The 20,735-nt window shown below is 51.3% G+C and overlaps 1 protein-coding gene across 4 annotated transcripts in view; it reads right to left on the bottom strand.

The window, feature by feature from the left end:
• NELL1 (neural EGFL like 1) overlaps positions 1-20,735 on the bottom strand; it is a 647,610-nt gene that overhangs the window by 368,927 nt on the left and 257,948 nt on the right. The window lies entirely within an intron of this gene.

Here is a 20,735-nt window from a genome sequence, read left to right as displayed (position 1 = left end):
TTAAAAAAAACCAAGTGACGTGGTCAATGACGCTGCTGGATTAATTATGCACTCCCTTAAAATGCCCGTTTTGACCTTTAAGCACGCCTGCATTCTGAATTCCACTCCCCGTTTTCAAGCACCTTCCCCTGTTACCACCCACATACGCCTCATTCTGTCACTCAAATTAGCAGGCATTCGCTATTTTGCGAGCACATGAATTTCGACCGCACTGACTGGTTCGCGCATGCGTATAACGATCCATACGCATGCGCAGTTGGGCAAACATCGCTCGGAGTGAATGAGCTGCCGCTTACGAGTGGCTCTGAATCAGGCCCTTAGTGCACAGGCGGCCTTGGTGTTCTTCTGCTGTGTGTACGCGGTCTGTCCAGCATATATCACTATCCGCACTTTGGGGGACTCTTCTGTACTGAGGGCCCAGATGTGGACGCAATACCGATATTTACGTAATTGAGCGATTATCGGTCGACTGACCCAGCATACCCGTCACACTGTGCATGCGCCAAGCTACCTTTGCAATACCGCTTGCAGGGAGGACGTAATCGCAAAGTGATTGACATTAAGGGACCATTTGGGGAGTGGCGGCAAAAATACAGACGTGTGGTGACCATCTGCCTACATCTGCGACCCCATACACAGAGCATCTGGCGCCAGCTTCTCAGTTCCCTCTGCCATTCTACGCAACCAATGGCTTATGGAGATGGTCTATTATCGGAGGATCTGCGCCCCCACCACCGAGTGTTAGTACGCACTTGCTTGGATCTGTGAAGCCGCTGTTGGGCGTCTCAGTACATTTCCAGGCGGAAACAAATCAGGCCCTGGGTGCGCCTAGGAATATGGAACACACGGCACATTCGCGCTCCCGTCACGTTAGAAACATCTCTTCCATTACATACAATAATTTACTCATTTATTGCCATTTATGACATGGGAGCGAAGGGGCAGCTGGGGGATATCTTACGCTGTGCTAACTCCACCAGCTGGTGCACATGTCACATAGTTACGTGGGCTGGAACATCCCTAAACGCACGCGCTCCCCACTCCCTGGTATCACAGCTCAAGAACATTGTTTAAAGGAATAGATTTTGAAATGACCCATAAAACTAGTGGTGCCCATGGCCAGATCATCCATTAGACAAACTGGTCACCTGTCTATGGCCCAGTGGGCACTGAGGGGCCTAGATTACAATAACCCATAGAGGACAAGGTGGTGCACATAGTGCGGTACTGTAACAACTGTGTAATAATTCCTCGCTCACAGGTAATGTACTCAGCACATCAGGTATAGTCCTACATGGGTCCTCATGGTCCCTCCGCACAGTGTGGTCATCCCCACGAGATCAATTATTACACAAGATCCATGTATGAAAACAGACCAGCAATAGGACTTTTGTATGTTACATGGAAATGTATATGATGTATCTTTATATTATGGGGAAGAGAACCATTACCAGGAATACCTGGGACTTCTTCTGCACATAAGGGGTTTTTCCCATACCTGTATTGTCTGACAAACACACACCGTGACAGAGGGGATGTAGTCAGGATATCCCGGCCGCCGAAATCCCAACACTAAAAGCCCGACATGGGACCAAAGATAGGCATCGAAACCCCGACGCCTATCATTAGCCCCACAACCAAATCCCGACACTCAGCAAACCGAAAGAAGGTAAGTTCTAGCCGCAGGGGGGGTGGGGGTTAGCTCTAGGAACCCCCGGGGGACTCAAAGTCAGGTACCCCCCCTGGGAGGGTTAGGGTCAGGCTAGGGGAAGGGGAGATTAGGGTTAGGTACCCCCGGCAGGAGGAGGTTAGGGTTCAGCACCCCCTCAGGTGGGTTAGGTTTTGGGTGAGGGAAGGGGGGGTTAGATTTAGGCACCAACGGGGGGAGGTTAGGGTTAGGCACTTAGGGGGTAGTTTAGGCTTAGGTTAGGGTTAGGCACCACTAAAAGAGTGCTAGGGGAGGGAGAGGGGAGGGTTAAGGTACTTACCACTCCCCGTTGGGATTTCGCTGTCGGTATTTGATCCGCCGACATTACATACCGATTGCCTGTAGTCTCTTACACGCATCCCACCAGTGCCGTAACAATGGCCCCCGCGGTGGCTTGGTGGCGCCGGGGGCGAGATTAAGGGGGGGCGTTGTTACGCCACTGCAAAATGTTGATCGCGACTGTGCACGCTGGTCTCTGAAGTGAGCATAGGCTAAAGAAGCCAGAAACTCTTTTGGGCAGGGGGAGCTAAATGTATAGTTACGCCACTGCTTCCCACGCACCCCATCTACCTTCATCTCTCTCTGATGGTGACTAGTATGTACTGTATTATTGCATAATGAACTACAGCCCACACCCTCTCCATACACTCTCCGGTGGGAAATTGGGTCTGAAATCACCAGGGAGGAATCCAAATCATGCAAGATCCAGTTTTTCGATCCGAGTCAGGAGTCGGTTCTGCTCAGAACACCAAATCTCGGGTGGGTTCGGCTGTCGGCAAATCCGAGCCGCTCATCTCTAATGGGCAATGATGAAACTGACATAACGCAAAGTGAACGCTCATCAGAAAGCGTCTGTACGGTTCTAATTGCTGACATTATGGGCCTTATTCAGACGTGGTTGCTGCACGCAAGCGGTCTATGTTTTCAGTCTTAGCCGCACTGTGCATTCGTCTACATGGTTACCGACAGGAGACGCAGAACGAACTTGGACGGAGAGAGAGGAAATATCAGTGAGTGTTTCTGGGTGATAACAGGGGGTGGCTAACCAGACGCAGGCGTGCCGCGGCGAGTGACTCCATCTTCTGCCACAGTTGCACTGACAATGGCAGCCACGTTCAGATGGATAATCTGCGCCCCCGTGTGCTTGATGGTGCCTCTTAACGCGCACAGCGGCCGATTAGCGTTGCAGCCTCTCTCTAACACAATCCGCATCATCAGGCCTTCGCCAGGCATTAAGCACACGCACTGAACACATCACCCATGGGTATGAAAACTAATGCATCCATGAAGCACAAACGGGAGCAATAAAATAAACCAACTGAAATACTAATTACCCAAGCGATTAACGTTCCTGGCTACACACAATCACTTTGTGGGATGAGCCAATGGTCATTGAATTATATCACAAGGAACAAGTGACATCACTGAGGCATGAGGCACGCCTTGGCTCTTTGACATAAAAGCATTTTGTCAAAGGTATTTTTCAATGACGTAGGGCGTAATACGGGGGCATTCAACAGGCGGCCCTAGAGCTGTTGTGGAACTATACCCCCCAGCATGCCCTGCCAGAGATTTGCTTTTAGGACATATAAAAACTGTAGATAGGCATGCTGGGATGTGTAGTTCCACAACAACTGGGAGGGCTGCCTGTTTACCCCTAGCATTATTTTTCTTCAGTTTATTTGTAGAGAACGCCTCAGTACATTAACGCTGCAAATTTTTTTGTGCCATTTCCTTTGGAAATTTAGAAACCGCTAAAATGGCACAGTGCAGGGAGAGAGGAGGGGGGTGGGAGGGGGTCTACGTTTTTGTATTTACATATTTATTTGATGTCGTTTCTGTCTGCTTCCTACTTATAAGGACCAAAACATAACATAAAAGTCTGAGAGACCATGAAATAACTCAGAGCAAATTGCAGATACCCTGGAGAATGAAGATGAAACACACAACGGCCACCTATGGTTTCTTTTCGCTCGGCCGATAATGTAATAAAAAAAAAAATGTGTAAATTATCCATTTATTAGGGTCCCCATTTAGTGCAGGGATCATTGTCCCTATATTTATGCCCTTACACCTCACGGTGAGCGCAGCGCTGCCCAGGGAGAGTGTACATATAGGTAATACGCCAATGTACAGTACATGGATTCTTTCATTGAAACTGAGGCTTTTTAAGACTGGAGAGATACAAAAGGAGACTATAAATCCCTGTGCTTGCTCCAGCTGTGAGAATGGCATGTAATAACTGTGCAACGTGCGCCATATATAAACCCATTCATCATAGCGTTTAGTCAAATAGAACAGAGACGGGAGGAGTCACACAATTTGGAGGAAAAGGATCCATCTGACACTGTCTTCATATAGATTCCACTTATACTGTACAACAAACTCTGCTCTTCTCATAACAGGGGAAGATCACACCAGAGTCTCATCTACTCTACTGTCCTGGGTTCTGGGCTAGGAACACCGGGCCTGATCCAGACCTGGTCGCTAGGATACGTTCGCACGCAGCCATCAGCAGCCCGAGTATGCAAATCCCGCGATCGCTAGCAAGACATTAGCGTGCCCACTATGTCTTGCTGTGCGATCGCAGTATGTATTTAGACGCCCACTTTCCCTTAGTAACATACTGTACGTCATCTCCAGATTGTGTATTAAACAATTGGTGACATCGAGTAACATCGGACCAATACGCAACACTTGTGGCTGACCATACCCTACCGCAAGCACTGCGACTGCTGCGGTGTGTAATTCAGCCATGTGACCTGTATGCTGACACTGCGTCTGAATCATGCATGCCCCTGAAACGGCGTTCAGATGCAGAGACACGCCTGCGTTTGCACCACCACACCCCCTGTTACCATCAACCAACCCCTGTCACCAGCCACAAAGGACTCGTCCTGTCACTCATGCTTGCGGAGGGTGTGAACGCTTCCCGATCGCAGAAACTAGTTCGCGCACGCGCACTACGTCTTGTATGCATGCGCAGATTGCAAACATCGGTAGGCTACGTGCGAACACAGCCTAGCGAGCGGATCTGAATCAGGCCCACATTACCATCACAGAGGAGATAGCCGAGGTAGAGGGACAAATTCCTACAGATGAGGACATTTATTTAGCACGTTACATGCAGAATCTGGACAGTGATCATCGGGTTCAAGACCTAAACCAGGCAAACTCGGATTTATACTGACTATTCCATTACTACCATAACTTGCTCATGTAAAACAACTTACATTTATACTGACTATTCCGTTACTACCATAACTTGCTCATGTAAAACAACTTACATTTATACTGACTATTCCGTTACTACCATAACTTGCTCATGTAAAACAACTTACATTTATACTGACTATTCCGTTACTACCATAACTTGCTCATGTAAAACAACTTACATTTATACTGACTCTATTCCATTACTACCATAACTTGCTCATGTAAAACCACTTACATTTATACTGACTCTATTCCGTTACTACCATAACTTGCTCATGTAAAACAACTTACATTTATACTGACTCTATTCCATTACTACCATAACTTGCTCATGTAAAACAACTTACATTTATACTCACTCTATTCCATTACTACCATAACTTGCTCATGTAAAACAACTTACATTTATACTGACTCTATTCCATTACTACCATAACTTGCTCATGTAAAACAACTTACATTTATACTCACTCTATTCCATTACTACCATAACTTGCTCATGTAAAACAACTTACATTTATACTCACTCTATTCCGTGCTACACAGACACATTAGCTTCAGTGTTTCCCGGTGAACGGTGGAGCGGCAGAGATTTAACAAGGATCAGTAGAGGTACTGTATCTGCGGGGCGGAGGTACTGTATCTGCGGGGAGGAGGTGGGTGGCATTGCTGAAATCCAGCCAAGAGTGACAGAGAACTTTCAGTTGAAATCCAGCATAGCCAAGCTGGGTACACCCTATACAATATATCATCCGATATATCGTACATAATGGATCGACCATCGTATAGTGTGTGCCCTGAAAACCACCAAATTCACCATACAATGAAAGGGGTGCTCGCATCTTCTCATTGGATGAGCTACATATAGATGGGACGATGTGACGGACGATGCGGTATAGTTACATTAGACATGTAATGATATATTGCACCATTGTACAGTGGGTCGTGCACTGTGTACTGTAACGTGATATGTCATTACATCGCATCACCGCGACTCTGGGTCACCTGGTCTTTCAGGTGTGTACCCAGCTTCAGTCAGGAGAGCAGTTGTGCTATCATGTAATCTCAGAGCCAAAAGCCACGGGTGTGGTACTGTATAAGAGATAGACAGTAATTAGTTAGACAATGTCTAGACAGACACCAGATGTTAGACAGTCAATAGTTAGACAGGGAAAAAAGTTAGACACAAACAAAAGTCAGACACATTAAAGTTTGACAGGTACAAAAGTTCTACACAAAAATGGTAGACAATTATTTATTTTAGCCCTAATCTTCACCCTTGGTGCCTAACCCTAACCATCTGGGTAAGTGCCTAACCCTAACTCTCCAGTAAGTGCCTAACCCTAACCATGGGGGTAAGTGCCTAACCCTAACCCTCCAGTAAGTGTCTAACACTAACCCTCCCTCCTGGTGCCTAACCCTAACTCTCCAGTAAGTGCCTAACCCTAACCCTCCAGTAAGTGCCTAAACCTAACCCTGCCTCCTGGTGCCTAACCCTAACCATCTGGGTAAGTGCCTAACCCTAACTCTCCAGTAAGTGCCTAACCCTAACCATGGGGGTAAGTGCCTAACCCTAACCCTCCCTCCTGGTGCCTAACCCTAACCATCTGGGTAAGTGCCTAACCCTTACCGTGGGGGTAAGTGCCCTAATCCTCCAGTAAGTGCCTAACCCTAACAAAAAAATTTAAAATGTGTCAATCATTTTTGTGTCGATCTTTTTCATGTCGAACTTTTGACCCTGTCGATCTTTTGTACCTGTCGAACTTTTTACATGTCTAACTTTAGTGTGTCTAACTTTTGTCTGTGTCAAACTTTTATCCTTGTCTAACTATTAACTGTCTGACATCTGGTGTCTATCTAGACATTGTCTAACTAATTACTGTCTGTCTGTAGTCCGGAACCCGTATAAGTGAGGTCCACATAATAGTCACAATGCAGAGACGTTCTTGAAGTAACAGCTCCAGCCTTGCATGCACCCGTAGTGCCAGCCTTGTATGCACCCGCAGTGCCAGCCTTGTATGCACCCGATTTGCTATCTTAGAGCATTTAGGAAAGAAGACTTTCCACTGTTAACTGTGAAACAATTCATAATTCAAGCAGCACCAGGATTTTACAAGAGAAACTCTAGGGAAGGTGAATACTGTATAAACAGCCAAAGGAAGGTACTATGATCTACTCAATATGAAAATAATAATAATAATAAAATCCCCCCACCCTTAGAGGATTAATTTTCTAATCAGGGTCATTGTCTTGTTTGGATACGGGAAGTGGACAGGGATCATTGTACCCCTGATGAACACCCCTCCCCCCTTTTACAGGCAAAACTGAAGGTAGCTTAGGTGGATGCCAAGGGGAGAGTTAAATGAAAACCCCCTAGTTAGTTAATGACCCCGTGACACTATGACACATCACGTGAAGGTAGAAGCCGGTGATCCGCTGTGACAGCTTTACGGATAATTTGTGGGGTTAATATGGTGGTCTGGCAAACTTTATATGAAGATTGGGGAAAACTAAAAGCTGCTCACGTCAGGAGCACATGGTACTTTGGCAATCATACATTCCTTCTCCCTACTTCCAAAATCTTAATCTGCCTGAAGAAAAGATGATTTTCCACAACATACCATACACATTCAGATCACCTCCCTATCCTCATTTTCATCCAACACATCACCTGCCGCCTGTACGAACCGCATAGAGATAACCCAAGTAAAGAGATTCTGGTTTTATTTATTTATCCGGCCATATTATAGTTTCATGACAGACACCACCAAAGCCCAACATTGTTCTTAGGTAAAGAAAATTTAAAATTCTGGAATACAATCATAGCACATGGACCCGGATAATAGCTTCTGGACTCTACAATAGGGATGAAATAAGAGCATGGTGGGAGTGGACCTAGGACAAACTCATGCTTCAACATATCAAAGTCCACCCCAAGCAACCCTTTCTTTCTGTACTCTCTCTGATCAATACTTCACACGTTACCCAACATCCAACTACGGAACAATTTTCCGCTTATTTTTTTGCAATTCAAACACTTTCAATCCAAATATATCAAGTATAGGGCCTGATTCAGACACGGTCGCTTGATGCATACGCTCGCTCCAAGCGTATGCAAATTCGGAACACACCCAGCAAGGCAGGCAATTGCACAGCAAGGCATAAGCACACCCACTATGTCTTGGCGTGCGATCACTTCATGTATGCAGACGCCCACCAGCCACTTGCATAGGAAGTGAATACAACCATCGGTACATCAGGTACCATCGGAAGTAATCACAGTGCTTGTGGTTGCCTTTATCCTACCGCAAGCACTCCAGTGTAAAAATCAACCAGGTGACGTGTACTATGACGCTGCCTGATAATTATGCACGCCTCTGAAACGGCGTTGAAACACTCAGGCACGCCTGCATTCGCACCTCTTCTCCCCCGCTACTACTGCCCTGCCCCTGTTACCACCCACAAACGGCCTCTCCTGTCACTCATTCCACTGGGCTGTCTTTGCTGGGCAAGCGAGTGCTTCCCGATCGCTCGGACTAGTTCGCGCACGCGCATTGCGATGCATACGCATGCGCACATTAGCAAACATGGTGTAAGACGTGCCTACATGGTGCCCCCCCCATACCCAAGTGACACAATGATGATGCGATTCTGCCTGATGGTGTAAGACGTGCCTACATGGTGCCCCCCCATACCCCCGTGACACAATGATGGTGCAATTCTGCCTGATGGTGTAAGACGTGCCTACATGGTGCCCCCCCCCATACCCCCGTGACGCAATGATGATGCGATTCTGCCTGATGGTGTAAGACGTGCCTACATGGTGCCCCCCCATACCCCCGTGACGCAATTCTGCCTGATGGTGTAAGACGTGCCTACATGGTGCCCCCCCCCATACCCCCGTGACACAATGATGGTGCAATGCTGCCTGATGGTGTAAGACGTTCCTACATGGTGCCCCCCATACCCCCGTGACACAATGATGATGCGATACTGCCTGATGGTGTGAGACGTGCCTACATGGTGCCCTCCCCCCATACCCCCGTGACACAATGATAATGCAATTCTGCCTGATGGTGTAAGACGTGCCTACATGGTGCCCCCCCCATACCCCCGTGACACAATGATAATGCAATTCTGCCTGATGGTGTAAGACGTGCCTACATGGTGCCCCCCCCATACCCCCGTGACACAATGATGATGCGATTCTGCCTGATGGTGTAAGACGTGCCTACATGGTGCCCCCCCATACCCCCGTGACACAATGATGATGCGATTCTGCCTGATGGTGTAAGACGTGCCTACATGGTGCCCTCCCCCCATACCCCCGTGACACAATGATGGTGCAATTCTGCCTGATGGTGTAAGACGTTCCTACATGGTGCCCCCCCCCATACCCCCGTGACACAATGATGATGCAATTCTGCCTGATGGTGTAAAGCGTGCCTACATGGTGCCCCCCCCCATACCCCCGTGACACAAGGATGGTGCAATTCTGCCTGATGGTGTAAAGCGTGCCTACATGGTGCCCCCCCATACCCCCGTGACACAATGATGGTGCAATTCTGCCTGATGGTGTAAGACGTTCCTACATGGTGCCCCCCCCCATACCCCCGTGACACAATGATGATGCGATTCTGCCTGATGGTGTAAGACGTGCCTACATGGTGCCCCCCCCATACCCCCGTGACGCAATGATGATGCAATTCTGCCTGATGGTGTAAGACGTGCCTACATGGTGCCCTCCCCCCATACCCCCGTGACACAATGATGGTGCAATTCTGCCTGATGGTGTAAGACGTGCCTACATGGTGCCCTCTCCCCACACCCCCATGACACAATGATGATGCAATTCTGCCTGATGGTGTAAGATGTGCCTACATGGTGCCCCCCCCATACCCCCGTGAAGCAATGATGATGCAATTCTGCCTGATGGTGTAAGACGTGCCTACATGGTGCCCCCCCCATACCCCCGTGACGCAATGATGATGCAATTCTGCCTGATGGTGTAAGACGTGCCTACATGGTGCCCCCTCCCTATACCCCCGTGACACAATGATGGTGCAATTCTGCCTGATGGTGTAAGACGTGCCTACATGGTGCCCCCCCATACCCCCGTGACACAATGATGATGCAATTCTGCCTGATGGTGCAAGACGTGCCTACATGGTGCCCCCTCCCTATACCCCCGTGACACAATGATGGTGCAATTCTGCCTGATGGTGCAAGACGTGCCTACATGGTGCCCCCTCATACCCCCGTGACACAATGATGATGCAATTCTGCCTGATGGTGTAAGACGTGCCCACATGGTGCCCCCCCCATACCCCCGTGACACAATGATGATGCGATTCTGCCTGATGGTGTAAGACGTGCCTACATGGTGCCCTCCCCCAAACCCCTGTGACGCAATGATGATGCGATTCTGCCTGATGGTGTAAGACGTGCCTACATGGTGCCCCCCCATACCCCCGTGACACAATGATGATGCAATTCTGCCTGATGGTGTAAGACGTGCCTACATGGTGCCCTCCCCCCATACCCCCGTGACACAATGATGGTGCAATTCTGCCTGATGGTGTAAGACGTTCCTACATGGTGCCCCCCATACCCCCGTGACACAATGATGATGCGATACTGCCTGATGGTGTGAGACGTGCCTACATGGTGCCCTCCCCCCATACCCCCATGACACAATGATAATGCAACTCTGCCTGATGGTGTAAGACGTGCCTACATGGTGCCCCCTCCCTATACCCCCGTGACACAATGATGGTGCAATTCTGCCTGATGGTGTAAGACGTGCCTACATGGTGCCCCCCCATACCCCCGTGACACAATGATGATGCAATTCTGCCTGATGGTGTAAGACGTGCCTACATGGTGCCCTCCCCATACCCCCGTGACGCAATGATGATGCAATTCTGCCTGATGGTGTAAGAGGTGCCTACATGGTGCCCCCTCCCTATACCCCCGTGACACAATGATGGTGCAATTCTGCCTGATGGTGCAAGACGTGCCTACATGGTGCCCCCTCATACCCCCGTGACACAATGATGATGCAATTCTGCCTGATGGTGTAAGACGTGCCTACATGGTGCCCCCCCCATACCCCCGTGACACAATGATGATGCGATTCTGCCTGATGGTGTAAGACGTGCCTACATGGTGCCCTCCCCCAAACCCCTGTGACGCAATGATGATGCGATTCTGCCTGATGGTGTAAGACGTGCCTACATGGTGCCCTCCCCCCATACCCCCGTGACACAATGATGATGCGATACTGCCTGATGGTGTAAGACGTGCCTACATGGTGCCCCCCCATATCCCCGTGACACAATGATGGTGCAATTCTGCCTGATGGTGTAAGACGTGCCTACATGGTGCCCTCCCATACCCCCGTGACACAATGATGATGCAATTCTGCCTGATGGTGTAAGACATGCCTTCATGGTGCCCCCTCCCTATACCCCCGTGACGCAATGATGGTGCAATTCTGCCTGATGGTGTAAGACGTGCCTACATGGTGCCCCCCCATACCCCCGTGACACAATGATGATGCAATTCTGCCTGATGGTGTAAGACGTGCCTACATGGTGCCCTCCTCCCATACCCCCGTGACACAATGATGGTGCAATTCTGCCTGATGGTGTAAGACGTGCCTACATGGTGCCCCCTCCCTATACCCCCGTGACGCAATGGTGGTGCAATTCTGCCTGATGGTGTAAAGCGTGCCTACATGGTGCCCCCCCCATACCCCCGTGACACAATGATGATGCGATTCTGCCTGATGGTGTAAGACGTGCCTACATGGTGCCCCCCCATACCCCCGTGACACAATGATGATGCGATTCTGCCTGATGGTGTAAGACGTGCCTACATGGTGCCCCCCCCCATACCCCCATGACACAATGATGATGCAATTCTGCCTGATGGTGTAAAGCATGCCTACATGGTGCCCTCCCCCCATACCCCCGAGACACAATGATGGTGCAATTCTGCCTGATGGTGTAAGACGTGCCTACATGGTGCCCTCCCCCCATACCCCCGACACACAATGATGGTGCAATTCTGCCTGATGGTGTAAGACGTACCTACATGGTGCCCACCCCATATCCCCGTGACACAATGATGGTGCAATTCTGCCTGATGGTGTAAGACGTGCCTACATGGTGCCCTCCCCCCATACCCCCGTGACACAATGATGGTGCAATTCTGCCTGATGGTGTAAGACGTGCCTACATGGTGCCCTCCCCCCATACCCCCGTGACACAATGATGGTGCAATTCTGCCTGATGGTGTAAGACGTGCCTACATGGTGCCCTCCCCCCATACCCCCGTGACACAATGATGGTGCAATTCTGCCTGATGGTGTAAGACGTGCCTACATGGTGCCCTCCCCCATACCCCCGTGACACAATGATGATGCAATTCTGCCTGATGGTGTAAGACGTGGCTACATGGTGCCCTCCCCATACCCCCGTGACACAATGATGGTGCAATTCTGCCTGATGGTGTAAGACGTGCCTACATGGTGCCCCCCCATACCCCCGTGACACAATGATGGTGCAATTCTGCCTGATGGTGTCAGACGTTCCTACATGGTGCCCCCCCCATACCCCCGTGACACAATGATGGTGCAATTCTGCCTGATGGTGTCAGACGTTCCTACATGGTGCCCCCCCATACCCCCGTGACACAATGATGATGCGATTCTGCCTGATGGTGTAAGACGTGCCTACATGGTGCCCCCCCCCCATAGCCCCGTGACACAATGATGATGCGATTCTGCCTGATGGTGTAAGACATGCCTACATGGTGCCCCCCCCATACCCCCGTGACACAATGATGGTGCAATTCTGCCTGATGGTGTAAGACGTGCCTACATGGTGCCCCCCCCCATACCCCCGTGACACAATGATGATGCAATTCTGCCTGATGGTGTAAAGCGTGCCTACATGGTGCCCTCCCCCCATACCCCCGTGACACAATGATGATGCAATTCTGCCTGATGGTGTAAGACGTGCCTACATGGTGCCCCCCCCATACTCCCGTGACGCAATGATGGTGCAATTCTGCCTGATGGTGTAAGAGGTGCCTACATGGTGCCCTCCCCATACCCCCGTGACACAATGATGGTGCAATTCTGCCTGATGGTGTAAGACGTGCCTACATGGTGCCCCCCCCCATACCCCCGTGACACAATGATGATGCAATTCTGCCTGATGGTGTAAGACGTGCCTACATGGTGCCCCCCCCATACCCCCGTGACACAATGATGATGCAATTCTGCCTGATGGTGTAAGACGTGCCTACATGGTGCCCCCCCATACCCCCGTGACGCAATGATGATGCGATTCTGCCTGATGGTGTAAGACGTGCCTACATGGTGCCCCCCCATATCCCTGTGACACAATGATGATGCCATTCTGCCTGATGGTGTAAGACGTGCCTACATGGTGCCCCCCCCATACCCCCGTGACACAATGATGATGCAATTCTGCCTGACGGTGTAAGACGTGCCTACATGGTGCCCCCCCCATACCCCCGTGACACAATGATGGTGCTATTCTGCCTGATGGTGTAAGACGTGCCTACATGGTGCCCCCCCTCCATACCCCCGTGACGCAATGATGGTGCAATTCTGCCTGATGGTGTAAGACGAGCCTACATGGTGCCCCCCCATACCCCCGTGACACAATGATGATGCAATTCTGCCTGATGGTGTAAGACGGGCCTACATGGTGCCCCCCCCCATACCCCCGTGACACAATGATGATGCGATACTGCCTGATGGTGTAAGACGTGCCTACATGGTGCCCCCTCCCTATACCCCCGTGACACAATGATGATGCGATTCTGCCTGATGGTGTAAGACGTGCCTACATGGTGCCCCCCCCATATCCCCGTGACACAATGATGATGCAGTTCTGCTTGATGGTGTAAGACGTGCCTACATGGTGCCCCCCCCATACCCCCGTGACACAATGATGATGCGATACTGCCTGATGGTGTAAGACGTGCCTACATGGTGCCCTCCCCCCATACCCCCGTGACACAATGATGATGCAATTCTGCCTGATGGTGTAAGACGTGCCTACATGGTGCCCTCCCCATACCCCCGTGACACAATGATGGTGCAATTCTGCCTGATGGTGTAAGACGTGCCTACATGGTGCCCCCCCCATACCCCCGTGACACAATGATGGTGCAATTCTGCCTGATGGTGTAAGACGTGCCTACATGGTGCCCTCCCCCATACCCCCGTGACACAATGCTGATGCAATTCTGCCTGATGGTGTAAGACGTGCCTACATGGTGCCCCCCCATACCCCCGTGACGCAATTCTGCCTGATGGTGTAAGACGTGCCTACATGGTGCCCCCCGCATACCCCCGTGACACAATGATGGTGCAATTCTGCCTGATGGTGTAAGACGTGCCTACATGGTGCCCCCCCATAACCCCGTGACACAATGATGATGCAATTCTGCCTGATGGTGTAAGAAGTGCCTACATGGTGCCCTCCCCATACCCCCGTGACGCAATGATGATGCAATTCTGCCTGATGGTGTAAGACGTGCCTACATGGTGCCCCCTCCCTATACCCCCGTGACACAATGATGGTGCAATTCTGCCTGATGGTGTAAGACGTGCCTACATGGTGCCCCCCCATACCCCCGTGACACAATGATGATGCAATTCTGCCTGATGGTGTAAGACGTGCCTACATGGTGCCCCCCCCCATACCCCCGTGACACAATGATGATGCGATTCTGCCTGATGGTGTAAGACGTGCCTACATGGTGCCCTCCCCCAAACCCCCGTGACGCAATGATGATGTGATTCTGCCTGATGGTGTAAGACGTGCCTACATGGTGCCCTCCCCCCATACCCCCGTGACACAATGATGATGCGATACTGCCTGATGGTGTAAGACGTGCCTACATGGTGCCCCCCCATACCCCCGTGACACAATGATGATGCAATTCTGCCTGATGGTGTAAGACGTGCCTACATGGTGCCCCCTCCCTATACCCCCGTGACGCAATGATGGTGCAGTTCTGCCTGATGGTGTAAGACGTGCCTACATGGTGCCCCCCCATACCCCCGTGACGCAATGATGATGCAATTCTGCCTGATGGTGTAAGACGTGCCTACATGGTGCCCTCCCCCCATACCCCCGTGACACAATGATGGTGCAATTCTGCCTGATGGTGTAAGACGTGCCTACATGGTGCCCTCTCCCCATACCCCCATGACACAATGATGATGCAATTCTGCCTGATGGTGTAAGACGTGCCTACATGGTGCCCCCCCCATACCCCCGTGATGCAATGATGATGCAATTCTGCCTGATGGTGTAAGACGTGCCTACATGGTGCCCCCCCCATACCCCCGTGACGCAATGATGATGCAATTCTGCCTGATGCTGTAAGAGGTGCCTACATGGTGCCTCCTCCCTATACCACCGTGACACAATGATGGTGCAATTCTGCCTGATGGTGTAAGACGTGCCTACATGGTGCCCCCCCATAACCCCGTGACACAATGATGATGCAATTCTGCCTGATGGTGTAAGACGTGCCTACATGGTGCCCCCCCATACCCCCGTGACACAATGATGATGCAATTCTGCCTGATGGTGTAAGACGTGCCTACATGGTGCCCCCCCCATACCCCCGTGACACAATGATGATGCGATTCTGCCTGATGGTGTAAGACGTGCCTACATGGTGCCCTCCCCCAAACCCCCGTGACGCAATGATGATGTGATTCTGCCTGATGGTGTAAGACGTGCCTACATGGTGCCCTCCCCCCATACCCCCGTGACACAATGATGATGCGATACTGCCTGATGGTGTAAGACGTGCCTACATGGTGCCCCCCCATACCCCCGTGACACAATGATGATGCAATTCTGCCTGATGGTGTAAGACGTGCCTACATGGTGCCCCCTCCCTATACCCCCGTGACGCAATGATGGTGCAGTTCTGCCTGATGGTGTAAGACGTGCCTACATGGTGCCCCCCCATACCCCCGTGACGCAATGATGATGCAATTCTGCCTGATGGTGTAAGACGTGCCTACATGGTGCCCTCCCCCAAACCCCCGTGACGCAATGATGATGTGATTCTGCCTGATGGTGTAAGACGTGCCTACATGGTGCCCTCTCCCCATACCCCCATGACACAATGATGATGCAATTCTGCCTGATGGTGTAAGACGTGCCTACATGGTGCCCCCCCCATACCCCCGTGATGCAATGATGATGCAATTCTGCCTGATGGTGTAAGACGTGCCTACATGGTGCCCCCCCCATACCCCCGTGACGCAATGATGATGCAATTCTGCCTGATGCTGTAAGAGGTGCCTACATGGTGCCTCCTCCCTATACCCCCGTGACACAATGATGGTGCAATTCTGCCTGATGGTGTAAGACGTGCCTACATGGTGCCCCCCCATAACCCCGTGACACAATGATGATGCAATTCTGCCTGATGGTGTAAGAAGTGCCTACATGGTGCCCTCCCCATACCCCCGTGACGCAATGATGATGCAATTCTGCCTGATGGTGTAAGACGTGCCTACATGGTGCCCCCTCCCTATACCCCCGTGACACAATGATGGTGCAATTCTGCCTGATGGTGTAAGACGTGCCTACATGGTGCCCCCCCATACCCCCGTGACACAATGATGATGCAATTCTGCCTGATGGTGTAAGACGTGCCTACATGGTGCCCCCCCCCATACCCCCGTGACACAATGATGATGCGATTCTGCCTGATGGTGTAAGACGTGCCTACATGGTGCCCTCCCCCAAACCCCCGTGACGCAATGATGATGTGATTCTGCCTGATGGTGTAAGACGTGCCTACATGGTGCCCTCCCCCCATACCCCCGTGACACAATGATGATGCGATACTGCCTGATGGTGTAAGACGTGCCTACATGGTGCCCCCCCATACCCCGTGACACAATGATGATGCAATTCTGCCTGATGGTGTAAGACGTGCCTACATGGTGCCCCCTCCCTATACCCCCGTGACGCAATGATGGTGCAGTTCTGCCTGATGGTGTAAGACGTGCCTACATGGTGCCCCCCCCATACCCCCGTGACGCAATGATGATGCAATTCTGCCTGATGGTGTAAGACGTGCCTACATGGTGCCCTCCCCCCATACCCCCGTGACACAATGATGGTGCAATTCTGCCTGATGGTGTAAGACGTGCCTACATGGTGCCCTCTCCCCATACCCCCATGACACAATGATGATGCAATTCTGCCTGATGGTGTAAGACGTGCCTACATGGTGCCCCCCCCATACCCCCGTGATGCAATGATGATGCAATTCTGCCTGATGGTGTAAGACGTGCCTACATGGTGCCCCCCCCATACCCCCGTGACGCAATGATGATGCAATTCTGCCTGATGCTGTAAGAGGTGCCTACATGGTGCCCCCTCCCTATACCCCCGTGACACAATGATGGTGCAATTCTGCCTGATGGTGTAAGACGTGCCTACATGGTGCCCCCCCATAACCCCGTGACACAATGATGATGCAATTCTGCCTGATGGTGTAAGAAGTGCCTACATGGTGCCCTCCCCATACCCCCGTGACGCAATGATGATGCAATTCTGCCTGATGGTGTAAGACGTGCCTACATGGTGCCCCCTCCCTATACCCCCGTGACACAATGATGGTGCAATTCTGCCTGATGGTGTAAGACGTGCCTACATGGTGCCCCCCCATACCCCCGTGACACAATGATGATGCAATTCTGCCTGATGGTGTAAGACGTGCCTACATGGTGCCCCCCCCCATACCCCCGTGACACAATGATGATGCGATTCTGCCTGATGGTGTAAGACGTGCCTACATGGTGCCCTCCCCCAAACCCCCGTGACGCAATGATGATGTGATTCTGCCTGATGGTGTAAGACGTGCCTACATGGTGCCCTCCCCCCATACCCCCGTGACACAATGATGATGCGATACTGCCTGATGGTGTAAGACGTGCCTACATGGTGCCCCCCCATACCCCCGTGACACAATGATGATGCAATTCTGCCTGATGGTGTAAGACGTGCCTACATGGTGCCCCCTCCCTATACCCCCGTGACGCAATGATGGTGCAGTTCTGCCTGATGGTGTAAGACGTGCCTACATGGTGCCCCCCCATACCCCCGTGACACAATGATGGTGCAATTCTGCCTGATGGTGTAAGACGTGCCTACATGGTGCCTTCCTCCCATACCCCCGTGACACAATGATGGTGCAATTCTGCCTGATGGTGTAAGACGTGCCTACATGGTGCCCCCTCCCTATACCCCCGTGACGCAATGATGGTGCAATTCTTCCTGATGGTGTAAGAAGTGCCTACATGGTGCCCCCCCATACCCCCGTGACACAATGATGATGCAATTCTGCCTGATGGTGTAAGACGTGCCTACATGGTGCCCCCCCATACCCCGTGACACAATGATGGTGCAATTCTGCCTGATGGTGTAAGACGTGCCTACATGGTGCCCCCCCCCATACCCCCGTGACACAATGATGATGCGATTCTGCCTGATGGTCTAAGACGTGCCTACATGGTGCCCCCCCCCATACCCCCGTGACGCAATGATGATGCGATTCTGCCTGATGGTGTAAGACGTGCCTACATGGTGCCCTCCCATACCCCAGTGACACAATAATGGTGCGATTCTGCCTGATGGTGTAAGACGTGCCTACATGGTGCCCTCCCCCCATACCCCCTTGACACAATGATGATGCAATTCTGCCTGATGGTGTAAGACGTGCCTACATGGTGCCCCCCCATACCCCCGTGACGCAATTCTGCCTGATGGTGTAAGACGTGCCTACATGGTGCCCCCCCCCATACCCCCGTGACACAATGATGATGCAATTCTTCCTGATGGTGTAAGACGTTCCTACATGGTGCCCCCCCCATACCCCCGTGACACAATGATGATGCGATTCTGCCTGATGGTGTAAGACGTGCCTACATGTTGCCCCCCCATACCCCCGTGACACAATGATGGTGCAATTCTGCCTGATGGTGTAAGACGTGCCTACATGGTGGCCCCCATACCCCCGTGACGCAATGATGATGCGATTCTGCCTGATGGTGTAAGACGTGCCTACATGGTGCCCCCCCCATATCCCCGTGACACAATGATGGTGCAATTCTGCCTGATGGTGTAAGACGTGCCTACATGGTGCCCCCCCCCATACCCGTGACAGAATGATGAGTGATTCTTGCCTGATGGTGTAAGACGTGCCTACATGGTGCCCCCCCCATACCCCCGTGACACAATGATGGTGCAATTCTGCCTGATGGTGTAAGACGTGCCTGCATGGTGCCCCCCCATATCCCCGTGACACAATCATGGTGCAATTCTGCCTGATGGTGTAAGACGTGCCTACATGGTGCCCCCCATACCCCCGTGACACAATGATGGTGCAATTCTGCCTGATGGTGTAAGACGTGCCTACATGGTGCCCCCCCCATATCCCTGTGACACAATGATGGTGCAATTCTGCCTGATGGTGTAAGACGTGCCTACATGGTGCCCCCCATACCCCCGTGACACAATGATGGTGCAATTCTGCCTGATGGTGTAAGACGTGCCTACATGGTGCCCTCCCCCCATACCCCCGTGACACAATGATGATGCAATTCTGCCTGATGGTGTAAGACGTGCCTACATGGTGCCCCCCCATATCCCCGTGACACAATGATGATGCAAGTCTGCCTGATGGTGTAAGACGTGCCTACATGGTGCCCCCCCCATATCCCCATGACACAATGATGGTGCTATTCTGCCTGATGGTGTAAGACGTTCCTACATGGTGCCCCCCCCATACCCCCGTGACACAATGATGATGCGATTCTGCCTGATGGTGTAAGACGTGCCTACATGGTGCCCTCCCATACCCCCGTGACACAATGATGATGCGATACTGCCTGATGGTGTAAGGCGTGCCTACATGGTGCCCCCCCCATACCCCCGTGACACAATGATGATGCGATACTGCCTGATGGTGTAAGACGTGCCTACATGATGCCCCCCCCATACCCCCGTGACACAATGATGATGCAATTCTGCCTGATGGTGTAAGACGTTCCTACATGGTGCCCCCCCCATACCCCGGGGACACATTGATGTAAATTTGGATCATTATCAGAGGCAACTACGCGGCAGCCACGTGCCAAATTGCGGGACTGCACCTTCGAAAATCAGAAATCAGGACAATTGGTAGGAAATAATAATACTTCTAATAAAACAGCAAATATGGCTCCTTCTCTACGCAATTGTAGCCTTCCTACACTGTCATTTTGAAAAATAAAGTTCCCTTAAAATGGATTATGCAAACACTTTTGGAAAATACATTTGTATTTATTACAGTTTTCTTCATCTTTAGTCCATCTCCACCAGGTCCCTCTAATAACAGAGACATCACTCACTGCGGCTCCCAGAATCCTCTGTTCTGCTCTGCACTGTACACATAGGGCGCAAGGGTTAACACTAAAGTGATGCTTAGCTAAATAATTCATCTAGATTATATTTTTCTGCTTCTCAAAAGAAAACCAATTTTCCTTGTGTAAATACAGAGAGTCGTCCTGTTATCTCCGCCGTCTGCGCCTCGTCCAATCGCCAAACAAAAACACAATTTAGATAACATTGCAGAAGGACTTCACTGCAACGCACGCCGCCAGCCACCATTACTGGAGCCGGCCTCTATATGCATAAAAAAGTTGTTTTAATCTGAGAAATGAGAGTTGGCAAACAGCGGCCCAGGA

Source organism: Taudactylus pleione, unplaced genomic scaffold, assembly GCF_031769625.1.
Source record: "Taudactylus pleione unplaced genomic scaffold, aTauple2 ptg000875l, whole genome shotgun sequence".
Taxonomy (NCBI): domain Eukaryota; kingdom Metazoa; phylum Chordata; class Amphibia; order Anura; family Myobatrachidae; genus Taudactylus; species Taudactylus pleione.
This window is presented reverse-complemented; position numbering and strand designations above follow the sequence as displayed.